We start from the raw sequence: 14,612 nt of genomic DNA, 5'->3' as shown, positions 1-14,612 counted from the left end.
GTAGTTTGAGATTGCCACTATTCATTAAACTGCTCAGGCAGAGAAGAGAGAAAGGCAATTACATGGGCCTTTGAGTCTGCTTGCCTTTTGCCCTGTCCACACAGAAAGCCTGTGCTGACTTCACTAGCAGGATTTCATTTGCTCAGGTGGAATGAAGGGACATCTGGGGTTCTGTTCAGAAATCCTCCGTGCAAAAAGTTACAATTAAGACTAAATTCTGATAAAGATAAAAGTTCTTCACAAAGCATCTTAGCCCTTAAGTAAAGACAATGTTAGGAGTGGGGAGGGGAACTTTTAAGATGCTTAAGAGTTTCATAAGCAGAGGAGAAAATGGCAGAAACTATTCTCCAAAATAATTAGGACCTTAATTAGAAAAAATTTAAAACACTTCGTTGATTTTGTTGTATTGTATCTCAACTTGTCAACAAACGTTGTAAATTGTACATTTTTATCATCTTTTACTGGTTAGTTTTGAGACTTTGAAGAATTATGCAATCATTTTTATTTTTTTAATCTTTTTCTTTTCTTGTATCTTCTGTCCTATACTGTTGTGTCAGGGCCTTAATATACTACAGGTTCCATTGTGCATAACTAAAAAACAGTCACATATCTTCCATTTCAATCAAAACCATGTGAACAAGAACATAGTTTCGCTGAGGGGTGCTGCGCAGTATAAATGTCCCCGCGCAAGATTGTATGTGCACACAAACAAACAAACTCGATCTATTCAATCAATCCCACATTGCAGTGCCGTGGCCCCCCATCCAACCCTTTTGTCCATCTGTGTATGATGGCATGTCGAGTTGACCTAGCCATTCATTGGGGTTGCCCTGGTCTGTGGATGGTGCTGTAGGGCTAATGGATGCTGGTGTTCTCCACATCCATAAGCATTAATAACTGAGATATAATTAAAGGGAAGGACTGTTGACTAGGGATAACAAACCCCCTTCTGACAGTCTGGTGGTTGCCCATTTATGAAGATGTTTATCAGGTCTGTATCTTGGGTTGGAAGGACTTCTGCTTCCCTGTCACACTGCTGCAATAGCCTTGCCCTGAGCACACTCCCTTGATGGTTCAGTCTGGTGTCAGTCAGTCTTATTATTAATAAGATATTAATCTTATTATTAATAAATAGTAATAATAAATATTAATTATGTGAAATAATGTGACTACATTTACATTAATTCACCTTGTGGGGCACCATTCCCAAAAAGGGAAAATGATAGCCAGTCAAAGATATCAGTCTCAAAAAGTTCACTAAACTATCAATTTGGAATTCTAATTAATAATTAAATTAATAACCATTACCACATTAATAGTAAAGCCTGAAGGATTTCAGAGTTCTTGACATAGCAGAGGTTGACTATTCATTCACTCTTGTGCAACAGTAAGTATGATTCCAAAAATATATTTATTCATAAAGGAAGCAAAGCAAAACAAAACACACAAATTCTAACTAACTATCTCTATGTACAAGCGTGTGTGTGTGTGTGTGTGTGTGTGTGTGTGTGTGTGTGTGCAAGAGAGAGAGAGAGAGAGAGAGAGAGAGAGAGAGAGAGAGAGAGAGAGGAAGGTGGGTGTGTGAAACAAAGGGCCATTTGGCCGACAAAACAAAATGGCTGACAACAGAGAACTACAAGATGGCCGCATCAAAGCTGGCTTCAGATTGGGGGAGGGTTTGTCTGACTGTGTGGTCAGGACAAAGACATAGGAAAAGAAGCGGGAACTTCGAGCTGCCCCTTTGGGTGTAGCTATGTTGAAAGCCAATATGTAAGTGAGTCTATGTGAATGTGATCTGTGTTGCAAAGGGGCTGGATTAGTGCAGAGGATGTTTAGTTGCAATCAAGACTCTTGTCTGTGGTAAGCATTAGCAAACTAATCTCACTTAGCTTTGGCAAAGCCAACTAACCAATAACCTAATTTCAAACAATCACAACAACTCAGTAAACAGCATTAAATCATATTCAACAGGTTAAACAGTCTTGCTTAGCCTGTACAGCTGTGATAAAGCTATGCCCAGTTGTTACGTTACCAATCCTTGAATGGATGGAGGCTAGAGTTGGTTTGAGGCGTGCTGTTTTTGTTAGCGGGCAGGGGAAAGCTGGAAAGAGTTGTGGTTCCAGGTGCAGTCTTTGCTGTGTCCTTTGTTCCAAAGGTGCAGATCCAAGGAAGCCGGTTGCTCGGGCTCCTTGCAGAGTTAGACATTGGGGTGCTAGCTCAAGTTGGTTCACCTTGTTGCTGGAAAGTTAGTTGCAAACCTTGTGTTTGCACACTAATTTCTCTGGTTTCAGATTTGGCCCTGCTGAGGGCATGCAGGTCATGGTCCAGGAGAAAGAGAGTCTGTGAGCAATTGCCCTCCCTTTAGTGGTTCAGGGGCAAGGGCCTCTGAGCTGGTCAGAGCCCAGGAGGAAGAGAGAGATACATCTGAGCTGGTCAAAGGCTGAGAAGGAAAGAGGGAGACTGACAGCGAGAGGAGCAGAACTTCTACAGTTGCCTGGTGACATCAAAGAGTCACATGACAAAGTACTGTCCAATCAAGTTTCGAGACTTGTCTCTCACTGAGGTGTGAGGTGGAGAACTTGAGGAGATGGGTGTCAAATAACTGTCTTTGTTTGAAGAGCAAAGAACATGAGGTTTCTTGCCATTTCAGATGGCAAGAGAAGAAGCCTTCACATGTCCAGTTCACATTTTAACAAATGACCAATCATCTGTAGTCCAGTGAATCCCAACACCCCCACTTTGGTCTGAGGATTGCACTTGATGTTTGATCGTGAGGGCACAACATGTTCAGTCCACAGTTGAAAAATTTCATTTGTCAGTCCATTCACATTGTAACATCTGAGCAATTCGTAGACCAACTGGGCATTTGTCAGCACTATCTATATTGGCTAAGCAAGAACAGTCTACACAAAACAAAACCATCAGGTAATAAAACAAACTCCAGATAAACAACAATGACACTGGCATCATGTATAATAACAAGCTTGTGTTTCTCACCAGGTGTGAGTGAGAACAAGAATGTTAGTTATGTAAAGGTGTTCAGGTGAGATGGAGAGAGTGGCACCTACAATGACAATATCGTGTATGACTATGTCTGTGATGCAGGATGCAGGTTACACAAGAACAAGGACTTGAAGGTTGGGTTCTCTTCTAAGCCTGGTGCACTCTTGCCCTGAAAGTATGCGTATATCAAACGTTTGTAATAATCTCTCAAGACGTGAATGTTTACTTTGGAGGGCTGCAACCATAGAACCAATCTTGTTATCAGTAGAAGAAAACTCTTCTGTCGTTGCTTGATGGAGCTTTGTGTAGTTTTATCTGACACTGGGAGGCTGGCACCCAATAAACTTGTGGATATCTTTGGAGCTGGTCTTCCACAAACATTTAATCTTCTGCCTTTTTGTTGCATGTGGCAGGTCAGCTAGAAAGTTGTCTAATTCTCTCAAATAATCATCAGTATGTTGATCACAGTTGTCTGGATCAAATAGTGCAATGTCCTTAGCTAAAAACTCAAGCACTTCAAAGCGGGAGCAGTCTGATTTCCTCTCTGGTGAAGGCGAGACTAAATTAACATTCCTAAGGAGATGTTAATCAAGTGCTGCAGGTCTCTGGGGTTGTAAGGCAGAGGCTGAAAGGTTTTTAACCCCCTTTTCCCCTGTGCACGGGTAAATGTGTCAAAGACCAGCCTCTGAGAAAGACATTGGACAGAATGTTTTAAAGATAAACTACATGTCTCCTCAACGTCTGTGTCTGAGACATGGAAAGTCATGTCACTGTTACCTTTGTCTGTGGGTGGAGGTTGAGAGGCTGACTTGATTCCCAAAGACTAAGGTCCCATTTATACGACAACGATTTCAACTGAAAACAGTGAACTTTAGTTGCATTTTGGCTGATCGTTTACACGACAGCAGCGTTTTGGGTGCCTGAAAATGCAACGTTTGAAAACGGGTTCCAGAGTGCAATTTTTTGGAAATGAGAAGGCATTTAGGCAATTCAACCTTCTTTTGTAGAGCTGCTTTGTCCTGAAAGGCAAGGTTTTATCTTGATCTTTCACAGGAAAACCAGCTGTGAAAGATCAAGAGCAAGCATTTTAACAGTGAGCCGTTGGATGTGGTCTGTGCATCACACTCGTCACTGAGGAGAAAGTTTATCTCTTTACTGCACTTACTGAGACTCAATCTGCTGATGAGTTCAGGACAGCCAGGGAGTAGGCTCTGTGCAAGGTAAGAGATAAAATGCTCTCGACAGGGGTTCTCCATTGTTAGGTCTAGTAAGGAGGGTGAGGCTAAACAGTTTGTTTTAGTACAAAACTCAAATATCTAATTAGCTTTGGTGTTGCTTGGCAGACACATTTAAGTGTGACTTGTGAGGTACACTAGCCAAACAAAAGAATGGGCTGGCCTTCACTGTGGGGGTAGCTTCCTGTGGAGGAAGGGTTGGTTACAACACAAGCAGGCACAATAGATTAGGGACAGGAATTTGCTGGCAAGGATTGCAATTTACGCTTATTGGAATGCGTGGCAGAAAGTTTTTTCTAAAAGTTAACTCTAGCTGAAACTTGGCCAGTAACAGTGAGGTACAAAACTTCACAGGGCTGGTAGCACACTGTAGCTCATCTGCTCTATCATCTTGGCAAGATGGCGCCCCCAGTGCGGACGCCTGTTACAGCAGCTCCTGCTCACTGCTGAGCTTCTTTCTTTCTTTTCATTTAACTTTCTTATTTGGAGTTTTTTTTCCAGTTAGCTAGCTAGCACTTATGTTAACGTAAGATCGCTCCCCAACAAGATGGACGAGCTGTTGGCGCTGACTCGCCATCAGAGGGAGTACCGGCAGAGCAGCGTGCTGGTGTTTACCAAGACATGGCTGAACACGGAAGTACCGGACACGATCGCCGCACTGGACGGATTCCAGCTCATCAGACACGACAGGACAGCGGACAGTGGTAAGAGGAAAGGAGGAGGGCTAGCTGTGTTTGTGAATGATAGATGGTGTAACTCTGGGCACATCACTATCAAGGAACAGCATTGCTGCAGGGACACTGAGCTGCTGGCTGTTGGCATGAGACCATATTATCTACCCAGGGAGTTTTCTCATGTCATTATGGTAGCAGTGTATGTCCCCCCATCTGCAAAGGCTGAGTCTGCTTGTGACATTCTCCACTCTGTTACAAGTAGGCTGGAAACACAACAACCTCAGGCCCTCCTTCTGATCTCTGGGGACTTCAACCACACCTGTCCTTCCACCACCCTGCCCACCTTCACCCAGTATGTTTCCTGCCACACCACAGACAATAAAAAACTGGATTTATTTTATGCCAACACCAAGGAGGCATACCACTCATCCCCCTGCCCCCCCTGGGAAGAGGTGATCACAACCTGGTTCATCTTCTGCCTGTTTACAGACCTCTGCTGCAGAGGGAACCAGCAACCACCCACACTGTTACCCCCTTTCCACCAAAGCAGTTCCAGTGCTGGTTCGGGGCCAGTGCTGGTGCTGGTTCTCAGTTGGTTCAACTTGCGAACCAACTGAGAACCAATTTGCTTTTCCACGGCTTGAGGTGGTAAGGGTGCCACGTCATTGCGTCACTGTATACGTCAGTTACGTTGAACAACAACAACAACGGCGGACCACGTACTTGTGCAGCTGTTAGTCCTGGCGCTACGAGGCCTCATACGTCGTATTTGTGCTGCTCGACAAGATTTGTATGGACGGCAATTACATTCCAGAAGACAGGTAATAACCTAACACGGTTTGTCTCTTACTAACACTGAACGTGAGATTGTTATGTTAGCCTTTGTTGTAAGCTAACGTTAGCTGGCAGAGCACAGCTAATTCACAATGCAAATGTGTAACGTTACGTGTTGTGTACTTATTTAGACAACTGAGGGCTTATTGTAGTTTCAGCTGGACAAAAGAGGATGCTTAGCTATTGATTTTAGTATTGATCGCTCTCCACTCAACATGCTTATTTACCTATACATTTTTGTCCTACCCTATGCAGAACTGGCTCATGAAGCACTTTGCGGACACTGGCAGATTGACCCCTGAACAACACACCTATAACTACAGATTAAGCAGTGCACAGTCGGTTGTGGAAATGGCTTTTGGGAGATTGAAAGGACGGTGGAGGTGCCTCCTAAAAACCTGCCACTCAAGTGTTTGTTATATTTAGTTCTGGTTGTGCATGCTGCACATGTTATGGCTGCTACTCTCCATTGTTTTTGCTGTTTTGTTGCTGCTTACCTGACAACTTTTACCTGTGTTTGCTGGACTACTTAATGTCACCAATATTGTTTCATCCTTCAGTTCAATAAATTCATATAAATGATTATGACCGTCATGTTCTCATTTCTTTATAAACACAGTGACTTAAGACATCTATGAAAAGCATCTTCATAAATGGGTAACCTGTTGAGGTCTTGACTTGTTTTTACTAGCTTTACATGAACTTATTACACAGTTAAATTGTACATCATTAAGTGAAAACATACAGACGCAGACATGTCTCTTTAGAAGGTAATTTATTTAAATACAAAAAACAAGCTAATGATAAAAGTGACAAGTGTGCGTTGAATGTGCAAAACTAAAGCTTTCCATGAAGAAACACACTGGTGTCAGTCTTCAGCTTCTGCAGCAGGACATCATTCAGGTACTTGCTGTGTTGCTTTGACCTCAGCTGCTGGATGGTGTTGGCGAGGTGCAGTGGAGTAGCGATGTTAGCTTGTAGTTAGCATTGTCTTGTTCAATGGCAGATAACTCTGTAGACCACATGAAAAACAGCGCGTTAAACAGTGACTCGTCCACTACACATTATACAATGTTTAGCCAACTGAAAGTGGGGCTGGTAGGTGAGCCCATGGCTAAGTAACTTGCTTACGTTAGCTAATGTCAGCAAGGCTAACCTGTTGATCAGTTAACATTAACCCAAGCAGACACCACAAACAATAGCTGTGTCCCAATTTAGCGCTGCATCCTCCGAGGGATGCGGGCCCTAAATTGTGACACAGCTGTTATCTGAAGAAACTGGTAACACTAAACAACTATGTGCAAGACAAAAATGTTCGAAAAGAAACTTACCGGGGTCCGATTGCGGCAGCGTTACGCTTTCGTTCACCATCACCTCCAGCATTCATTGCAGCAGCTGAGCGGCTCAATAACCCCGCCCCCTTTCCCGTGACGTATTGGTTCTTTCTTCTAGTCCAGCAAAGAACTGGTGCCACTCTGGAACCAGTTTTTCTGGCCCAGAGCCAGTTCTTTTGCCGGTCGAAACAGGAAAACCAGTTCCAAATTAAGCACTGGCCCAGAACCAGCACTGGAACTGCTTTGGTGGAAAAGGGGTATGTGAAGAGGTGGTCTGATGAGACCGAGGAGGCCCTGAAAGACTGCTTCGAGACCACTGTGTGGGAGGTACTCAGTAATTCCCATGGGGAGGACATTGACAGTCTGACATCATGTATTACTGACTACATAAACTTCTGTGTGGAAAGCACCGTACCCACCAGGACTGTACGCTGCTTCTCCAACACCAAACCCTGGATTACTCCAGATATAAAAGCTCTCCTGAAGGAGAAGCAGAGAGCTTTTAACTCTAGAAATAATATAATAATACGGAGAAACATCAGGCGGGAAAAAGAAGGATATAAAAAGAAGATGGAGGAACAGCTGCAGCAGAGCGATGTCAGCGGAGTCTGGAGAGGTCTGAAAACCATCTCAGGATACAAACAATCGGACTCCCAGGCAAGAGGCAACCAGAAGTGGGTGAATGATCTGAATCTGTTCTTCAATAGATTTGATCAGTCTGCCCCTCCCCTGGCCCAGACATCACGGCTGCAACCCCCCTTATCCTCACCTCCCCCCCACCTACACTCCTGGCACACTGCTTCGACACCACCCCCACCCCCGCTCCCCCGGACATCTCACCACCCCCCACCCCTCCCCCCACCTCATCACCCCCAAGCACACAGCCCCCCTGCTCCAGCTTGTCCTTGACTACCTGTCAGGTGAGAGATCAGCTGACGAAGATAAAGACGAGGAATGCTGCGGGTCCAGACGGCATCAGCTCCAGGCTCCTGAAGTTCTGCGCAGACCAACTGTGTGGGATAGTTGAAACCATCTTCAACCTGAGCCTGAGGCTGGGGAGAGTACCACAGCTGTGGAAGACATCCTGCATGGTACCTGTGCCCAAGACTCCGCACCCCAAGGACTTCAGCAGCTTCAGACCGGTGGCATTAACATCACACCTCATGAAGACTCTGGAGCGTCTGGTCCTGTCTCGTCTCCACCCCGCAGTAGGCCCTTCAATGGACCCGCTGCAGTTTGCCTACCAGCCTGGCATTGGGGTGGACGATGCCGTCATCTTCCTCCTGCATAGAGCTCTTTCTCACCTGGAGAAGCCCGGAAGCTCTGTGAGAATCATGTTCTTTGATTTCTCTAGTGCTTTCAACACCATACAGCCTGCACTTCTGAGGGACAAACTGGAGCACATAGGGGTGGCTAATCACCTCACATCCTGGATCCTGGACTACCTCACGGACCAGCCGTAGTATGTCAGGACCCAGGATTGTGTACCGTTCCTCTTCACCCTCTGCACTGCAGACTTTTCAGACGACACCCCCACCTGTCATCTGCCATCGTTGGCCTCATCACAGATGGGGACGACAGGGAGTACAGAGAACTGAACCAGGACTTTGTGGACTGGTGCCTGAGGAACCACCTTCAGATCAACGCGGGTAAAACCAAAGAGCTGATGGTGGATTTCCGCAGGCACAGACTCCTCCCCCCAACACCGGTGAACATCCAGAAGGACATTGAGATGGTGACATCTTATAAGTACCTGGGTGTAGGGATGGGCAAACGAAATTCATTATTCAATTATCAAAAAAATTAACGATCAATTATTGATTAATTGATAAGCGAGTATTTCAAAAGAGAGAAAACAAAAGAGTGCAGTGCAGACTGTCGCCGCAAGAGAGCGCAGCTGCCCCAGTTTTGAGCTTCAACCCCCCAGACCAAAGAGGAAGAATGGCGCGCATGCACAGTTCACCCCTGGGTGTTTACAACCGTTGCCAGCCAGAGTTACAGGCTTCAGTTTTCAGCAAAACCTCCGTCTTTCAATGGTGTAGTGTTTTCAGAGGCCTCAAGGGAAGCCGCCGAGGCTTTGGAGAGCGATGAGAGCCTCCGTCTGTTTCTGATTTTTTGCCTGGCATAGGTCCGGCGGGGGTCTCGTAGGCCCATCGAGCCGCTGTGCTTGCCAGGCGGGGGGTCTCGTTGGCACGGCGGTTCGCCGGACCTATGCCACGCATTGTAGGGGAAACACTGCGACTATCGATCAAAATTATTTGTGATCGATCAAAAGCCTTAACAATCAATCATCGATAATCGAAAATTGATGCCCATCTCTACCTGGGTGTTCATCTTAACAATAAACTGGACTGGACTAATCACATAACAGCACTATACAGGAAAGGCCAAAGCACACTCTACCTGCTGAGGCGGCTCAGGTCTTTTGGAGTGCATGGGGCTCTCCTGAAGACCTTCTTTGACACTGTGGTGGCATCAGCCATCTTTTACGGAGTGGTCTGCTGGGGCAGCAGCGTCTCGGCTGCAGATAGGAAGAGACTGGACAAGCTGATCAAGAAGGCCAGCTCTGTCGTGGGATGCTCTCTGGACTCTGTGCGAGTGGTGGGAGAAAGGAGGATGACAGCCAAGCTGTCATCTCTGAGGACTAATGACTCCCATCCACGGCAGGAGGAGATAAAAGCTCTGGAGAGCTCCTTCAGCGATAGACTGATTCACCCAAAGTGTGTGAAGGAACGCTATCGCAGGTCCTTCCTGCCTGCTGCTGTCAGGCTACATAACCAGCACTGCTCACAGTAAACTGCACCATGGACACTTTATTGACACTATGGACACTTTATGGAAACCACAGCTGTCAGCTGTCTGCTGTTTTGCACATACAATCACTTGCGCTAGATGTGCTCCCTTTATCCACTGCTCATTTTCATTCACTGCTGCTCATTATTATCCACTTCTCATTATTATTATTATTATTATTATTATTGTTGTTGTTATTTATCGCCATTTCTTGTATTTTTGTACTTATTTTGCATCCCTAGTTTTTTAAGTTTTAAGTTTTTATGTTTAAATTTTGAAATCTTTAATCTGACTCTTTCCCCTTGACTGCTGTAACACTGGAATTTCTCAATTATGGGATCAATAAAGGTGTATCTTATCTTATCTTACTTAGGCTGAAAACACAACAGTTACAGCCAGTTCTCAAGTAAGCTCTCTGTTTCACAGGGCGGCATGATGTGATGAATTACAAAGGAGAAAGGACCAATAGAATTAACAGCAAATTTTGACAGCAGTCCTTCTGCCAGTAGGTGGCACTTTGACTATAACCCAAGATAGGCACCTAGATTTTTTCAATCTGGGACTCCAGCCCATTCTCATCCCAGGCTGTCAAATACCAATGAATTGTGTCACCCGCGACATGTCACAATGTCTCACACATTGTAACACATGGTTAATGTTTTGAAACAGTAAGGGTTATGTTTAGGCACCAAAAATGCTTGGTTAGGTTAAAAAAAAACATGTTTTGGGCATAATATTAAATCAGTTCTTACGTAAGATGAGTAACGTAGTAATGAGTGATGTCAGTGCGCACATTGTCTTGAGTGTCTTGTGGTTTTGCACTGGACACGAACTGTGATGGGTTTACATTGGAGTTAGTTAAGAACTGAAGCCTGTACTATGAAGCAGGATTTGAAGTTAATGATGAGATGAGATGAGATGAGATAACAGTAACTTCAGGGTTAACTCTGTGATTTCAGCACTATGAAGCTGGGTCTCTTTTTACTGGGATAAATCACAGTGGCAACTTATGCTGTACAGCTAACCTGCTCCAGAGCAGGTTAACTTCAAACTATCAGCATCAATCAGATCACTGAAGAAAAAAGTATCCATCAACAAAAGTCAGCAAGACAGTCTGCTGTTATAGGTCTGTAGAATCATTTGATTGTTCCAGGGCTCTATTTCCACTGGTTTTAAAACAGAGCTCCTAAGAAAGACAGATATAACTTACAACACTAAAGACATGATTTTAGCACTATCTGAAATTATGCAAAGTTTATTTTAGTCCGCAGTGATGCTCCTGCTGTTTTCTTGTTTGGTTCATGTTTAATCTCAAAGTGTGTGTCACTACCATATTTCCTTTTGAACCTAAAGCCTTTCACACTTTACCTTCCAGCTACTACCTCTTCACCCATCTTTTGTCATTTTCTCTCCCTCTTTTATGTCAAACAGATATTTTACTGCTTCCATCTTCTCTTTTTGATCCCCACACTTATTTAAGTCTCTGCAGGTTCCGTCCTCTTTTCTAGCTTCCTCTGTTTTCTCATGAATATGTAAGCAATTGCTATAATTGGGCTCTGATCAAATTGGCAGCCTGTCTTCCAAGGAAGAGACTGGAACAGAGAGGGCTGGCAATGTTCCCACAAATGCACATGCATCCTTCCCTGACACTCTGAAATTATGGGGTGCATCCACAACAATAAGCTATTTTACTGTAATTCCACTGCAATCCCGAAAGAGTATCATCAACACAGATTTAACTACAAACCATTTATGCACACAAACATATATTTCTGGGTGTGGAATTGTGAAGATGATTTTGCCCGTGGAGACTTCAGTAGACTGACGATGCTCAATCCAACAACTAATTAGACCGACAGGACTGAGGGAGCAAAATTCCTTAGATGTAATAATCTGCTGTTGGGAGCCCGAGGCCTTTGGGACTAAGAGAAGAAGGGCAAGGGAGAAGAAGCACTCGAGAGATATGGGATAAAGTGGGAGACAGATAAAAGGACCATGGCAAGAGACCAAGAGACAAAGAAAAGAGCTGAAAGAAGAATAGAGTTGAGAATGGGAAGGCTCGAGGGAAGATGCAGCAGGAAACGAAGAAAGAGAAAGAAGAATTACAGTTAGAGAATGACCGAGAAAGATGAAAGAAAAAAAAGGAAAGGGCTGGAGACTGATTGAAGAGGAAAGCACAAGAGTGAGGCATTAGAAATAAAATAGGACAGGTAGATTGGGCGTGTGCGGGCTATAATTTGAACAATTATTGATGAAGCTGAGGGATTGAGACGAGCACTCTGGCCCTCAAATCAGTCCATTGATCTAAGCAGCTTCCTGTGGCTGAGGTGACGAGGTTTGACGGGGCCACTGAGACGCGAACCCAACTTAACCTGGTAATTGGTGCTGGTCCTTAAGTGGAACTAGGATGAGGTTTGTGACCATACCTAGATATGTTCTGTAATTCTCCACTGCAAACAGAGAAACCACAGGCTGTTTGTCTTTACTTAAGTATCACCCAATTGAATATAAGCATCCAATCATATCTACTGTCTATTTTCTGAAGCCTGAGCCATGATGGACAAGTGTACTTAAACAAGATTTTCATGGCCTTTCTGACAGTTTTGGTAGCTTGGCATGCTGCAATGTTTGAGATTTTAAAAGATGCTGAAAAGTCAAAAATGATGCTAGTCCCTGCAGCATTCACTAAGCATGATGGACTTGCCTCATGTCTTGAAAATCTCTTGGAATCATATAACTTTTAATTTATAAGTAAGGGCAACATAGTAGAAAAGTAGTAAGAAATAATATTTTAAGTTCTTTACCAGAGATTTCTCTTATGTTGACCAAGGGCTCAAGGAACATAAGAATTACATGGACAATCAAACAAGTGCTCAGTATGACAGTATAGACACATTTTGAAATGTATCTAAATCTTTACCCAGTGAGCTCTTGCATTAACTATACAGTACAGGCCAAAAGTTTGGACACACCTTCTCATTCAATGCGTTTTCTTTATTTTCATGACTATTTACATTGTAGATTCTCACTGAAGGCATCAAAACTATGAATGAACACATGTGGAGTTATGTACTTAACAAAAAAAGGTGAAATAACTGAAAACATGTTTTATATTCTAGTTTCTTCAAAATAGCCACCCTTTGCTCTGATTACTGCTTTGCACACTCTTGGCATTCTCTCCATGAGCTTCAAGAGGTAGTCACCTGAAATGGTTTCCACTTCACAGGTGTGCCTTATCAGGGTTAATTAGTGGAATTTCTTGCTTTATCATTGGGGTTGGGACCATCAGTTGTGTTGTGCAGAAGTCAGGTTAATACACAGCTGACAGCCCTATTGGACAACTGTTAAAATTCATATTATGGCAAGAACCAATCAGTTAACTAAAGAAAAACGAGTGGCCATCATTACTTTAAGAAATGAAGGTCAGTCAGTCCGGAAAATTGCAAAAACTTTAAATGTGTCCCCAAGTGGAGTCGCAAAAACCATCAAGCGCTACAACGAAACTGGCACACATGAGGACCGACCCAGGAAAGGAAGACCAAGAGTCACCTCTGCTTCTGAGGATAAGTTCATCTGAGTCACCAGCCTCAGAAATCGCAAGTTAACAGCAGCTCAGATCAGAGACCAGATGAATGCCACACAGAGTTCTAGCAGCAGACCCATCTCTAGAACAACTGTTAAGAGGAGACTGCGCCAATCAGGCCTTCATGGTCAAATAGCTGCTAGGAAACCACTGCTAAGGAGAGGCAACAAGCAGAAGAGATTTGTTTGGGCCAAGAAACACAAGGAATGGACATTAGACCAGTGGAAATCTGTGCTTTGGTCTGATGAGTCCAAATTTGAGATCTTTGGTTCCAACCGCCGTGTCTTTGTGAGACGCAGAAAAGGTGAACGGATGGATTCCACATGCCTGGTTCCCACTGTGAAGCAGTGGAGGAGGAGGAGGTGTGATGGTGTGGGGGTGTTTTGCTGGTGACACTGTTGGGGATTTATTCAAAATTGAAGGCACACTGAACCAGCATGGCTACCACAGCATCCTGCAGCGACATGCCATCCCATCCGGTTTGCGTTTAGTTGGACCATCATTTATTTTTCAACAGGACAATGACCCCAAACACACCTCCAGGCTGTGTAAGGGCTATTTGACCAAGAAGGAGAGTGATGGAGTGCTGCGGCAGATGACCTGGCCTCCACAGTCACCGGACCTGAACCCAATCGAGATGGTTTGGGGTGAGCTGGTCCGCAGAGTGAAGGCAAAGGGGCCAACAAGTGCTAAACACCTCTGGGAACTCCTTCAAGACCTGACTTCTGCACAACACAACTGATGGTCCCAACCCCAATGATAAAGCAAGAAATTCCACTAATTAACCCTGATAAGGCACACCTGTGAAGTGGAAACCATTTCAGGTGACTACCTCTTGAAGCTCATGGAGAGAATGCCAAGAGTGTGCAAAGCAGTAATCAGAGCAAAGGGTGGCTATTTTGAAGAAACTAGAATATAAAACATGTTTTCAGTTATTTCACCTTTTTTTGTTAAGTACATAACTCCACATGTGTTCATTCATAGTTTTGATGCCTTCAGTGAAAATCTACAATGTAAATAGTCATGAAAATAAAGAAAACGCATTGAATGAGAAGGTGTGTCCAAACTTTTGGCCTGTACTGTATGTTTCATGACTTAGGGGCAGCAGAAAGAAGATGTTAACCAAGTTATATGGAAAACATCTTAATAATAACTC

At 44.1% G+C, this 14,612-nt stretch overlaps 1 protein-coding gene across 1 annotated transcript in view; it reads right to left on the bottom strand.

The window, feature by feature from the left end:
• sorcs2 (sortilin-related VPS10 domain containing receptor 2) overlaps nt 1-14,612 on the bottom strand; it is a 1,194,681-nt gene that overhangs the window by 949,150 nt on the left and 230,919 nt on the right. The window lies entirely within an intron of this gene.

The sequence above is a fragment of the Epinephelus lanceolatus genome, chromosome 22 (genome assembly GCF_041903045.1).
Source record: "Epinephelus lanceolatus isolate andai-2023 chromosome 22, ASM4190304v1, whole genome shotgun sequence".
Classification (NCBI taxonomy): Eukaryota; Metazoa; Chordata; class Actinopteri; order Perciformes; family Serranidae; genus Epinephelus; species Epinephelus lanceolatus.
The sequence above is the reverse complement of the archived record's forward strand: the minus strand, read 5'-3'. Positions and strand labels throughout refer to the sequence as shown.